Here is a 14,250-nt window from a genome sequence, read left to right as displayed (position 1 = left end):
AAAATTAAAAATAGAATTACCATATGATCCAGTAACTCCACTATTGAGTATTTACCCAAAAAAATGAAAACACTAATTTGTAAAGATATGTAAACCCCAAATGCCCATTGATAGAGGAATAAATAAAGATGATGTGGCGCGTGCGCACACACACACACACACACACACACACACACATAGGGATGTTATTCAGCCATAAAAAAGAATGAGATATTCCCATCCACAACAACATGGATGGACCCCGAAGGTATCATGCTAAGTGAAATAAGTCAGAGAAAGACAAATTCCATATGATATCACTCATATATGGAATTTACAAAACAAAACAAAGATAAAAAGAGAAAAACAAAAAACCAACTCTTAAATGCAGAGAACAAACTTGTGGTTGCTAGAGGAGAGGTGGCTGGGGGGATAGGTCAAATAAAGAGAATTTAGAATACACATACCTTTAAAAATTATTTTTTAAGTAGGCCTCATGCCCAATGTGGGCCTTGAATTTATGACTGCGACATTAAGAGTCACATCCTTTACTGACTGAGCCAGTCAGATGCCCCAAGAGTATACATATCTTAATGAGCACTGACTAATGTATAGAATTGAGTCATTATATTGTACACCTTAAACTAATATAACACTGTGTTAATTATACTGGAATTAAAAAAAGAAAAGTATAGTTCAATTAATTAGCTGAATCCAATTCACACTAAAAAACTTATTAAGAGCTTAATGGTTATCAGCTATAGGTCAGTTTAGGTCAGTGAGACTTAAATGAACTAGATTAACAGTGTGGGAAACACTGGTTAAGAGGATATACTTTTTTTGAATACAAGGACTAATCACACACACAAAAATTAAGCTGATATAAGATACTTAGTAAACTAAAAATTGGGTCCAGGTCATTAGCTGTATACTATCCCTATGCCTCAGTTTCCTTCTCTACAAAATGAAGACGATAATAGTTTCTACTTTATGAAGTTGCTATAATGATTAAGTTAATATATACAAATAATTTGAATACCTAGCAGAAGTAAGCACTAGAATGCAGGTTTACTCACACATTTCAGAATATGTTAATAACAAATATTGAAACAAAGAGGTTTTTCCTATTAACTCTGGGAAAGTAATATACACACATTTTTCTATAAGTTTTATGATTTATATGAGGCATTTTGAAGTATAGAGCAGAATACTAGCAATCAGAAAAGAAGTCAGTGAAGTAGAGAAATGATTTGTGGGAAAGTTCAGTTCAGACATTAAACAAATTCTGGAAAATACTAAAAATAGGAAAATAAATAGGAAGTTATATTTCAGCTGTCATTCAAATTAAGTTCTTAACACTCCAGATTATCATTCAAATTGTAAGAAAAAGTGGATCTAATTAGAAAAGATGATATTTTAAAATGTACCTTTACAGTATTTATGATTTATCAGCCCCTTCTCTGCTTTTCTTTTTGTTAACTATTTTGTATATTCCAATGTGAACCCAGTGACATTTTCAGTATAAAATATTTAGTGTTTGGGATTTTCTGTTTACAAAAAAAAAAAAAATGTAAACTCAGAAAGTACCTTGAGTTAAAGTTAACATTACCCCTAGAAAGTGAGGGTATTGGAATGTCCCCAGTGAAAAAAAACAGAAACTCCAACATGTGTAACTGAAGTGCCAACCTTTAAATTGAATCATTAAGGATTTTATTTCAAGGCTCCGAAGATCATTATGTAATGTTCTTTGCTATCTTTTGCTTGCAAAATCAATCTTAATTTGTGGCATGTTAGTTTTATTCAAATGGATGGGAACTGAAGTTTGCCATTTGGATTTGGATGATGGGTTTTACACATTTAACATTTCTCTCCTACTTTTCTATGGTGTATCACTTTACAATTCCCCAAAAAAGAACTTTAAGCATTTTTATTTTCCCCCAAACATTACTGAACTCAGGTCTCCACATGTGTGTTTTGGGTGTGTCATGTCTGGTGCCAAAAGAGTCTGTTGTAAAATCACAGAATTGAGCCTCATGGCCCTCATGGACTCAGTGATGGCAGTGGTGGCAGGAGGCTGGTAGCCTCTGCTTACACGTGGGTAGTGGAAGGGAGAGCTGCTACTAACCGGGGACTCTGTCTCTTGTTGCTGAGACATCCCAGAAATATCTCTTCCTAGTTGTATGTGTTTTTTACTACTTAATACAATATCCTTTGTATATCATTAAGCTGTTCCATAATTTCAGACATCCTGAAGTAGTATATGATAATTCTTGCTATAAGAACTCATACTTCTCTGTCTTCTGACTTTCTTTGCCTCTCTTCATCTCTAGGCCATTCAGTCTCCTTGGCCGGAGTCAGAGAAAGAGCACAATCTGACTAGTTCCGGTGCTCACCAAGGCCTTGGCCAAAGTGACTGGCTTGAGAAATGTTTCTTCCTTTCCTTGCCACACTGCACACATCCCTTCTAAGCTGCACCTTGTGCAAAAAAGATTACCACCTCTGGGCCCCCACTACACATTCACATAGTATTCTGAGGTCAGAGGCTCCCTCTTCAGCATCCATACTCAGGTGTTCTTTAATCATTGCAATCTGTGTCTCTGTACAGTTATAGTATGTTTTTTATTTAGTCCACACAGGGAACATATTACTGTATTTTATGGGAGGAAGCTAAAGTTTAGAAGGTTTTGTGATTCTCCTCCCACATACCTTAAATAGTGCAAATCACTGTGTGGTACAGCTAGAACTGGATTCCAGGTGGTTGGCCTTCAAATGAAAGTTGTTTCTACTGGATCATGTTGTAATTTAAAGTCTTAAAAAGTTTTCTAAAGTTTGAAATAACATAGGTGTGCAATCTTGGTGAAATTTTGATAAGTTTTAAAGATATCTTTAATCATTAAAGTTTGATTTAGCTCAGTGCTTTGGTCAGTCCCTTCCCAATCTGCCCTTTTCAGTCCCAGGTTTGCTGGTATCTATCTCTTTTAGTTCAAGTTCCTTAATCATTTTGTATTTCTTAGATAAATCCCAGAAGTTTCTTTTGTAAAAAGTGATTTCATTACACTTATCTGAATGTCATTCTAGCAGAAACTACCCTTTCCAGGGCTTTAGTAAAAGGACCTATTGCCCTAAGCTTATAGTGATTCTCTTAAAATGTTTCCTAAGGAACTGTTCCCATTTCTTCTGGTTTTACTGTTGACCCTACTTTCCTCAAGCAACATGCTCCTTTCAGTTGCTACTAGTGTGGTTAGAACTATATCAGATAATTCTCTCTTCTGTTCAATCTCTAAGTCTTCTAGTAAGTTCCTATACACTTAAAAATCCTATTTTTTTATTTAATTGCATTTTCCTCCAAATATAATCTTGGTACATATTTAATGTAGCATAAGTCTTCTTAGCCCCTGGAGTTAAGTATCCAAGTAGTCTTCTCAACCACTCCAAGTTTAATTTAGGTATTTTAATCTTAATATTTCCCCCTCTTCATTTATGTAAGGATATTCCTATTCCTCAGGGCTATCTTTAAACTAAACCAAAACTCTTTGTTTTGGAGAAGAAAGGAGTCTTCTATAAAATAAGAATTTAATCTCAAACCTAACTTTGAACTGTTTTGGTTATTGGGAAGCAAAAAGGAAACCTGTATTTAATAACTTAGTAATGCAGATATATACCCAAATGGAAAGATAAGTTTTTGAAAGGTTGACTCCTAAATAGAACTTTACATTTAACAGCATAATTACCTTTTTTCACTTTGTGAAATCTTGTATTTGCAGTATGAAGAAGACCTTAGAAGCAAGGAATTTAAATGTGATTTTTCAAGCTTTTTATTTTTTAATGTTTTATGTTCTATTCTCTTGGCTTTTCCAATAAAGAATGTTATGATTAAAATCTCAAATAAGTAACCATCATAACGATACTTTACTCCATTTAAGATGCCTTTAGTGACCATTTTTTCCCATACACTGTTATTTAAAGTAACTACTTAGTCTTTTTCAGTTATTTTTTACATCATTTTCTAGTCATTGAGTTATGATACAAGCAACTATCGATCTGTTTTGCTTCATTTTATGAATTTTTACCACACTGAACAATTCATGAACATCCATTAAAACCATAGTACTGTAAAGTCCTTGTTCTTTCAGTATGATTGGGTAACTCAGGGAGTTAAAACATAGTGTTAATAAGCAGGAGACTGAATTTAGTTCCCATGCTTGCCAGTTCATTTTTTGGATTCCATAGTGAGTTATAAATCACTTTGTCCAAACCCATCCTTTGTCTAGTAAAACTTGATTTATGTAACAAATCACATTATTACAAGCTATATCCCAAGAAATGTCACTTTTAGTTCTTTTAAATGAATGTTGAGGTAACACCTTGCAAGAATCAAATTGGTGTACGTTCTATTGATAATAGTGCCCTAATATTAATATATTCAATTGCTAATCATAGAATAACTTAATTTTCTGAGTGTCTTATGCCAATAAAGTATTTTTAATTCTTACAACATAATGTATTATATTTGCCAGTAAAATGTAAATCACATTAGGAGTATGTTTGAATATCTGAATAACTTGATTTAAATAAGCATTGAATAGTAAATTAACATATTTGTGAATTTCAATTAAGTCCAATTATTTAACCAGTTACATTGGGAAAGAAAGTTAAAATGGGAAGATTTCAACATTTACTATATTCCAGTACAACGTTTATTTCTTTTGTAATGGTTTATTTGGAAGACTATTTCTAAATTCATCTCTTAGCCATCTTTTTATACCATTATTAAAGACAGAACCTTGGGCTGGCTACATTATGTATTTCTTTTAGCACAGACTTTCTTATGTATTTGCCTTTTGAATAAGTTACTTTTTTTCTCACTTCTCAAAATACTGCAAAAAATCTTAATAACACATACCTCACAGTGTAGGGGGAAGTTTTCTGGTTTTACTAGGTTAGATGCATGTGTTTGTACATAAACCACCACATATACTTTACTTGGACTTAATTCCTTTAGGTTCCAGGTCTTGTCATTGCTCTAAAATGTCTTTGGATATGAAAAGAGACCACTCTCCTTGTCTTGAGTATACTAGCAGTACCATGTGAAATGTTATGTAAATTTGTTTAACCTGTGTGAAATGTTAGACTGCAGATTTGAGTCAGTAGGACAGTATCTTAAACCCAGATTATTGGCTCATTTGTTCTCGAAAACCAGGGTAAAGTGGTCAGCATAAATTCTAGTAGGGAACAGAGATTTCACCAAAGACAGAGTGAGGATGCATTTGAAAGCTACTTACATTTAATCTCTTGGGACTTTAGTATGTGTCCTCATTTTAGAAGTAGGAGTTAATGAAAGAAATATAAGACTTGTACATTGAAAACTACAAAAAAAAATGTTGAAAGAAATTAAAGACAACATACAAAAATGGAAAGATATGCTATGTTCTGTGTAATCTATACCAAAATCCAACTGTCTTTTTGCAGAAATTGACAAACTTATCCTAAAATTCATGTGGAAATGCAAGGAACCCAGAATAGCTAAAGCCATCTTGAGAAATAACAAAGTTGGCTCACACTTTTCATTTTCAAAGTTTACTAGTGTACTATGCTTATTATATATACAATAATATGCTATAATAATTAAATAATGTGATGATGGCTTAAGAACGGATATAGAGATCAATAGAATAGAATTGACCGTTCAAAAATAATATTTGTGGTCAGTTGATTTTGATGAAGGTGCAGACAATTCACTAGTCTTTTCAACAAATGGTGATGGGGCAACTGGGTATCTGCATGCAAAAGAGTGAATTTGGATCCCTACTTCACACCATATACAAAAATTAATTGGAAATGGATCAAAGACCTATATGTAAGAGATAAAACTGTAAAACTGTTAGAAGAAAACATAGTTGTAAATCATTGTGACCTTGGGTTAGACAAGGTCACACTTTAGATATAACACCTAAGGTACAAGCAGGCAGCTACAACAGAAAGATTCTCTACAGGTTTTTGTGTGAACAAAAGATTTCGGTTTTCTGGGATGAATGCCCAATAATACAGACGGTAGGTAGTTGCGTATTTAGATTTCAAAGAAACTGTAAGACTTTTTTCAGAGTCCTATTTTACTTTCCTACCAGCAATGTAAATGATACAATTTGTTTGCATCTTTGCCAGCATTTGGTGTTATCCCTATTTTTTATTTTATTTTATTTTTTTTTTAATTTTTTTTTCAACGTTTATTTATTTTTGGGACAGAGAGAGACAGAGCATGAACGGGGGAGGGGCAGAGAGAGAGGGAGACACAGAATCGGAAACAGGCTCCAGGCTCCCAGCCATCAGCCCAGAGCCCGACACGGGGCTCGAACTCACGGACCGCGAGATCGTGGCCTGGCTGAAGTCGGATGCTTAACCGACTGCGCCACCCAGGCGCCCCATCCCTATTTTTTATTTTAGTTACTCAGATTGGTTTATAGTGCTATCTCCTTGTGGCTTTAATTTGCATTTCCTAGTGGATAATAATGTTGGATCTTTTCATGTGCTTATTTGCCATCTGTAGATTCTCTTCAGTGACATGTCTCTTCATTCAGGTTTTTTGTTCATTTTCTGCTTGGGTGGTTTTTTTAATATTGATTTCTTGATAGTTTTGCTTTTTAAATTTTTTTCATGTTTCTTTATTTTTGAGAGAGATAGAGCTGGGGAGGGGCAAACAGAGAGGGAGACACAGAATCCAAAGCAGGGTCCAGGATCTGAGTTGTCAGCACAGAGCTCAACGCAGGGCTCGACTGATGAACTGTGAGATCATGACCTGAGTTGAAGTCTGACACAACCGACTGAGCCACCCAGGCACCCAGGTTTCTTGATAGTTTTTCATGTAATTCCAGATACTAGTCCTTTGTCAGATAAGTGTTTTGCAAATATATTCTCCCAATGTATATCGTGTCTTTGCATCCTCTTAACGGAGTCTTTCACAGAGTAAAAATTTTTAATTTTAACAAAATTCAACTTATCAAGTTTTCCTTTTATGGGTTGTACATTGGTATAGTCTGATAACTACTTGCCTGACCCTTGATCCTTAAGATTTTCTCCAACAACTTGTTTTCCAAGAGTTGTATAATTTTATGTCTTATATTTAAGTTCATGATTCATTTTAAGTTAATAATCTATAAGGTTCGATCAGACTAAGGTTGAAGTTCTTTTTTTTTATCTAAGAATGTCCAGTTGTTCTAGAATCATCTGTGTTCGTTAAAAAGACTATCATTCCTCCATTGAAATGCCTTTGAGGTATTAAAAATAAAGTGGGCACATTTGTATCAGTATATTTTGGGGTTCTATATGTCTGTGCCTCCACCAATACTATACAGATTTGATATAATCATGAGATTTTTCTTCTTTAGGCTATTAATATTATGATGGCTTATATTGATTGCATTTTGATTACTGAAGCAGGCTTGTGTCTCTGGAATCAAGTCTACGTGGTCAGTTATGGTGATAATTCATTTCATATGTTGCTAAATTGTTTAGTCATTTGTTGAAAAGGATATTAATATCTATATAGGTGAGGGATATTGGTGTATAGTTGTCTTTTTGGGTACTGTCTTTGTCTGGTTTTGGTATCGGTGTAATGCCAGCTTCATAAAATAAACTCCAAAGTTCTCTCCTGTTTTCTGGCAGAGAGTATATAGAATTTTGGTATTAACTTTTTTTTTTGGCCATTTTGAAATTATGGATTAAATATCCTTAAAAGTTATAGGACTATTCAAATGATTTATTTCATATGGGTGAGTAGTGGTAATTTTTTTCTAAGAATTCATTATTTTTTTCTAAGTTGTCAAATTCATGTATATAGAATTATTTACAGTGTTTTATTATATTTTTGCTATATACTGTGTCTTTTATATTTCCTTTTATTCCTCACATTGGTCATTTCTATCTTTTATCTTATTTCTTTGTCAGATCTGCTAGAGGTTTGTCAATTTTCACTAGCTTTTCAAAGAATGAGTTGTTTCACTGATTTTTTCTATTATTTTCCTGTTTTGAATTTCATTGATTTTTGTTCTTATCTATATATTTTTTCTTTTTGATTTGGGTTTATTTTGTTCTTTTTCTAAGTTCTTTATGATGGAGATAGGTAATTGATTTGAGGCTTTTTCTCTTTCTAGGATATGCATTTAGTGTTAAAAATTTCCCTCTCAGCACTCCTTTAGCTGTTCTACTCAAATTTTGATGTTATATATTCATCTTCTTTTTTTCCAGTTTTTAAAAAATTTATATGTTTAAACTCAGGTTAGTTAGCATACAGTATAGTGTTGCTTTCAGGATTAGAACCCTGCAATTAATCACTTACATATAACACACAGTGCTCATCCCATGTGCCCTCCTTAAATGCCCATCACCCATTTTGCCCATCCCCCTACACACCTCCCCTCCAGCCACCCTCAGTTTCTTCTCTGTATTTAAAAGTTTCTTATGATTTTACTTCCATCTCTGTTTTTATCTTATTTTTCCTTCACTTCCCCTATGTTCATCTGTTGTGCTTCTTGAATTCAGTGTATGTGTGAAATCATACATTTGTCTTTCTCTACCTGACTTATTTTACTTAGCATAATACCCTCTAGTTCAATCCACGTTGTTGGAAGTGGTAAGATTTCATTGTTTTTGACTGCTGAGTCATATCCCATTTACCATATTCTTTTTTCCTTTTATGGGAAATAACACATTTATTTATTTATTATTTATTTATTATTTATTTATTTTAATATAATTTATTGTCAGATTGGTTAACATACAGTGTGTAAAGTGTGCTCTTGGTTTTTGAATTCGATTCCCGTCGTTCATCACTTACATACCACACCCAGTGCTCATCCCAGCAAGTGCCCTCCTCAGTGCCCATCACCCATTTCCCCCTCTCCCCCACCCTCCCATCCACTCTCAGTTTGTTCTCTTTATTTAAGTGTCTCTTATGCTTTGCCTCCCTTCCTCTCTGTTTGTAACTATTTTTTTCCCTTCCCTACCCCCATGGTCTTCTGTTCAGTTTCTCAAGATCCACATATGAGTAAAAACATATGATATCTGTCCTTCTCTGACTGACTTATTTCACTCAGCATAACACCTTCCAGTTCCATCCATGACGCTGCAAGTAGCGTGATTTCATCCTTTGTCATTGCCAGGTAGTATTCCATTGTATATAAAAACCACATCTTCTTTATCCATTCATCAGTTGATAGACATTTAGGCTCTTTCCATAATTTGGCTATTGTCGATAGAGCTGCTATATACATTGGGGTACATGTGCCCCTATGAATCAGCACTCCTGATTTTTTTTTAAATACAAATTTTTTTTTTATTTTGTAATTCATTGTTGCACAGTATCAGAAGATGATCCAAGCTGCAGTTCATTATTAATATCATTTCTTCTTTGTTCTCCTGGCAATTCTGATGACATGCTTGATATTGGTGTGTGGTGGAATGGTACTGAGTAGTCTGCTAATGAAGGCAGAATAGCAGCTGGATCAACTGAAGTCATACTGGGCACCCTTACAGAAGATGGCTGATACATGAGAACCCCTTTGATTGGGCTGCTTTGTGCTTCTGACATAAAGATGCATTTCCTTTTGGCAGGAGGGTCTTCCTCTATATCAGAAGAGCTTTCTATAGTCAAGTCAATAATATCCACTTTCTTCTTGCTTGTCTCATTGGCTACCGTCACTGAACAAGGCTTACTGAGGACACTTGAACTGTATCCCTGTATCCCTTAGATAAATTGCTAGCAGTGCTATTGCTGGGCCATAGGGTAGTTGTATTTTTAATTTTTTGACGAATCTCTACACTGTTTTCCAGAGCAGCTGCAACAGTTTGCATTCCCACCAACAGTGCAAGAGGTTTCCCATTTCTCCACTTCCTCACCAGCATCTGTTGTTTCCTAAGTTGTTAATTTTAGCCACTCTGACCAGTGTGAGGTGGTATGTAGGTGTGGTGTTGATTTGTATTTCCCTGATGATGAGTGATGTTGAGCATCTTTTCATGTGTCTGTTCGCCATCTGGATGTTTTGAAAAGTGTCTATTAATGTCTTCTTCCCATTTCTTCACTAGATTATTTGTTTTGGGGTGTTAAGTTTGGTTAAATTCTTTATAGATTTTGGATACTAACCCTTTATCCAATATGTCATTTGCAAATATCTTTTCGCATTCCATCTTGGTTGACTCTTAGTTTTGTTGATTGTTTCCTTTGCTGTGCGGAAGCTTTTTATCTTGATAGGTCCTAACAGTTCATTTTTGCTTTTAAGTCCCTTGCCTTTGGACATGTTGAGCAAGAAATTGCTGCAGCTGAGGTCAAACAGGGTGTTGCCTGCTTTCTACTCTTGGGTTTTGATGGTTTCCTGTCACAAATTTAGGTGTTTCACCCATTTTGAATTTATTTTTCTGTATGGTGTAAGAAAGTGGTCTAGTTTCATTCTTCTGCATATTGCTGTCCAGTTCTCCCAGCAACTTTTGCTAAAGAGACTGTCCCCCCCCCCACTGGATACTCTTTCCTGCTTTGTCAAAGATTAGGTGACCATACATTTGTGGGTCTATTTCTGGGTTCTCTATTCCATTGAGCTTTGTGTCTGTTTTTGTGCCAATACTACACTGTCTTGATGATTGTGCTTTGTAGTAGAGGCTAAAGTCTGGGATTGTGAGGCCTCCCACTTTTGTTTTCTTCCTCAATATTACTTTAATTATTTGGGGTCTTTTGTGGTTCCATACAAATTTTAGGATTATTTGTTCTAGCTTTGAGAAAAATCCTGGTGCAATTTTGATTAGGATTGCATTGAATGTGTAGATTGCTTTGGGTAGTATTGAATTTGAACAATATTTATTCTTCCAATCCATGAGCATGGAATGTTTTTCCATTTCTATGTGTCTTCGTCAATTTTACTCATAAGTTTTCTATAGTTTTCAGCACATAGATCTTGTATAACTTTGGTTAGGTTTATTCCCTAGGTATTTTATGGTTCTTGGTGCAATTGTGAATGGGATCAGTTTCTTTATTTGTCTTTCTGTTGCCTCATTATTGGTGTATAAAAATGCAAACGGTTTCTGTACATTGATTTTATATCCTGCAACTTTGCTGAATTTATGTATCAGATCTAGCAGCTTTTTGGTGGAGTCTTTCGGGTTTTCCATGCCATCTGCAAAAAGTGAGAGTTTGACTTCTTTGACAGTTTGGATGCCTTTTAGTTCGTTTTTTTGTCTAATTGCTGATGCTAGTATTTCCAACACTATGTTAAGCAACAGTGGTGAAAATGGACATCGCTGTCATGTTCCTGATCTCAGTGAGAAAACTCTCAGTTTTTCTCCATTGAGGATGGTATTAGCTGTGGGCTTTTCATATATGGCTTTTATGATGTTTAAGTATGTTCTTTCTATTCCAACTTTCTTGAGGGTTTTTGTTAAGAAAGGATGCTGTATTTTGTCAAATGATCTTTCGGTATCTATTGACAGGATCATATGGTTCTTATCCTTTCTTTTAGTAATGTGATGTATCACATTGGTTGATTTGCGAATATGGAACCAACCCTGCAGCCCAGGAATGAATCCCACTTGATCATGGTGAATAATTCTTTTTATATGCTGTTGAATTCGATTTGCTAGTATCTTGTTGAGAATTTTTGTCTCCATGTTCATCAGTGATATTGGCCTGTAATTCTCCTTTTTTGTGGGTCTCTGTCTGGTTTGGGAATCAAGGTAATGCTGGCTTCATAGAATGAGTCTGGAAGTTTTCCTTCCTTTTCCATTTTTTGGAACAGCTTGCGAAGGATAGGTATTACCTCTGCTTTAATTGTCTGGTAGGAATCCTCTGGGAAGCCATCTGGCCAGGACTCTTATTTGTTGGTAGATTTTTGATAACTGATTCAATTTCTTCACCGTTATGGGTCTGTTCAAATTTTCTATTTCTTCTTATTTGAGTTTTGTTAGTGTGTGGGTGTCTAGGAATTTGTCCCTATCTTCCAGAGTGTCTAGTTGGTTAGCATATAATTTTTCATAGTATTCTCTAATAATTGCCTGTATTTCTGAGGGATTGGTTGTGATAAGTCCATTTTCATTCGTAATTTTTTTCTATTTAGGTCGTCTCTCTTTTCTTTATGAGCAGTCTGGCTAGGGATTTATCAATTTGGTTTATTTAAAAAAAACAGCTCTTACTTTCATTCGTTTTTTTTTTTTATTCTGTATCTATTTCTTCTCTGATCTTTATTATTTCTCTGCTTCTACTGGGTTTGGGGTTTCTTTGTTGTTCTGCTTCCTTTAGGTAGGCTGTTAGATTTTGTATTTGGGATTTTTTTTTGTTTCTTTACATAGACCTGGATTGCAATGTATTTTCCTCCTAGGACTACCTTTGCTGCCTCCCAAACCGTTTGGATTGTGTGTTTTAATTTTTCTTGTGTTAAATTTTGTGTTTTCATTTCTTTCCATATATTTTTAAATTTCTTGTTTAATTGTCTGGTTGAACCATTCAATCTTTAGTAGGATGTTCTTTAACCTCCATGCATTTGGAGGTTTTCCAGACTGTTTCCTGTGGTTGATTTCAAAATTCAAAGCATTTTGATATGAAAGTGTGCATGGTATGATCTCAATTCTTTGATATTTATTGAGAGCTGTTTTCTGACCCAGTATGTTATCTATCTCAAAGAGTGTTCCATGTGCACTCGAGAAGAATGAGTATTCTGCTGCTTCAGGATGAAAAGTTCCAAATATATCTGTCAAATCCATCTGGTCCAGTGCGTCCTTCAGGGCCGTTGTTTCTTTATTGATCTTCTGTCTAGATGATCTGTCCACTGTTGTAAGTGGAGTATTAAAGTCCCCTGTAACTGCCACATTCTTACCAATAAGATTGCTTATGATTGTGAATAATTGTTTTATATATTTTGGTGATACCAAATTGGGTGCATAAACATTTACAATTGTTAGCTCTTCTTGATGGATAGACCCTGTAATATGATATAATTTCCTTCTTCATCTCTTGTTATAGCCTTTAGATTAAAATATAGTTTGTCTGATATAAGTATGGCTATCCCAGCTTTCTTTTGACTTCCAGTAGCATGATAGATTGTTCTCCATCCCCTCACTTTCAATCTGAAGGTGTCCTCGGGTCTAAAATTTATCTCTTGTAGACAGCAAATAGATGGGTCTTGCATTTTTTATCCATTCTGATACCCTATGTCTTTTGGTTGGAGCATTTAGTCCATTTACATTAAGTGTTATTATAGAAAGGTATGGTTTTAGAGTCATTTTGATGTCTGTAGGTTTCATGCTTGTAGTTCTGTCTCTGGTCCTTTTTGGTCTTTGCAACATTCCACTCACAGAGTCCCCGTTAGGATCTATTGTAGGGCTGGTTTAGTGGTGATGAATTCCTTCAGTTTTTGCTTGTCTGGGAAAACCTTGATCCCTCCTTCTATTCTGAATGACAGGCTTGCTGGATAAAGGATTCTTGACTGCATATTTTTCCTATTCAACACACTGAAAATTTCCTGCCACTCCTTTCTGGCCTGACAAGTTTCAGTGGATAGGTCTGCTACTACCCTTATGTGTCTACCCTTATAGGTTAAGGCCCATTTGTCCATAGCTGCTTTCAGAATTCCCTCTTTATCTTTGTATTTCGCTAGTTTCACTATGATATGTTGTGCAGATCGATTCAAGTTATGTCTGAAGGGAGTGTTCTATGCCTCCTGAGTTTCAATGTCTGTTTCCTTCCCCAGATTGGGGAAGTTCTCAGCTATGCTTTGTTAAGTACATGTTGGCCCCTTTCTCTCTTCTTCTTCTTCTTCTTTTTCTTCTTCTTCTTCTTCTTCTTCTTCTTCTTCTTCTTCTTCTTCTTCTTTCTTCTTCTTCTTCTTCTTCTTCTTCTTCTTCTTCTTCTTCTTCTGGAACTCCTATTATATGGATATTGTTCCATTTCATTGAATCACTTAGTTCTCTAATTCTTCCCTCCTGGTCCAGAATTTTTTTACCTCTCTTTTTCTCAGCTTCCTCTTTTTCCATAATTTTATCTTCTATTTCACTTAATCTCCCCTCTGCCTCTTCAATCCTCTCTGCCACTTCCTCTAGTTTATTTTGCACCTCATTTACAGCATTTTAAAATTCATCATGACTATTTTTTAGTTCCTTGATTTCTGCAGCAGTATATTTTCTGCTGTCTTATATGCTTTTGTTCAAGTCCAGCGATTAATTTTATGACTATTTTTCTAAATTCTTGTTCAGCTATATTGTTTATATCTGGTTTGATCATTTCTTCAGCTGTTATTCTTC

The 14,250-nt window shown here is 34.9% G+C and overlaps 1 protein-coding gene across 16 annotated transcripts in view; it reads left to right on the top strand.

Annotated features, from left to right (window-relative positions):
• PHKB (phosphorylase kinase regulatory subunit beta) overlaps positions 1-14,250 on the top strand; it is a 262,064-nt gene that overhangs the window by 116,001 nt on the left and 131,813 nt on the right. The window lies entirely within an intron of this gene.

This window comes from Prionailurus viverrinus, chromosome E2 (assembly GCF_022837055.1).
Source record: "Prionailurus viverrinus isolate Anna chromosome E2, UM_Priviv_1.0, whole genome shotgun sequence".
NCBI classification, from domain to species: domain Eukaryota; kingdom Metazoa; phylum Chordata; class Mammalia; order Carnivora; family Felidae; genus Prionailurus; species Prionailurus viverrinus.
The sequence above is the reverse complement of the archived record's forward strand: the minus strand, read 5'-3'. Positions and strand labels throughout refer to the sequence as shown.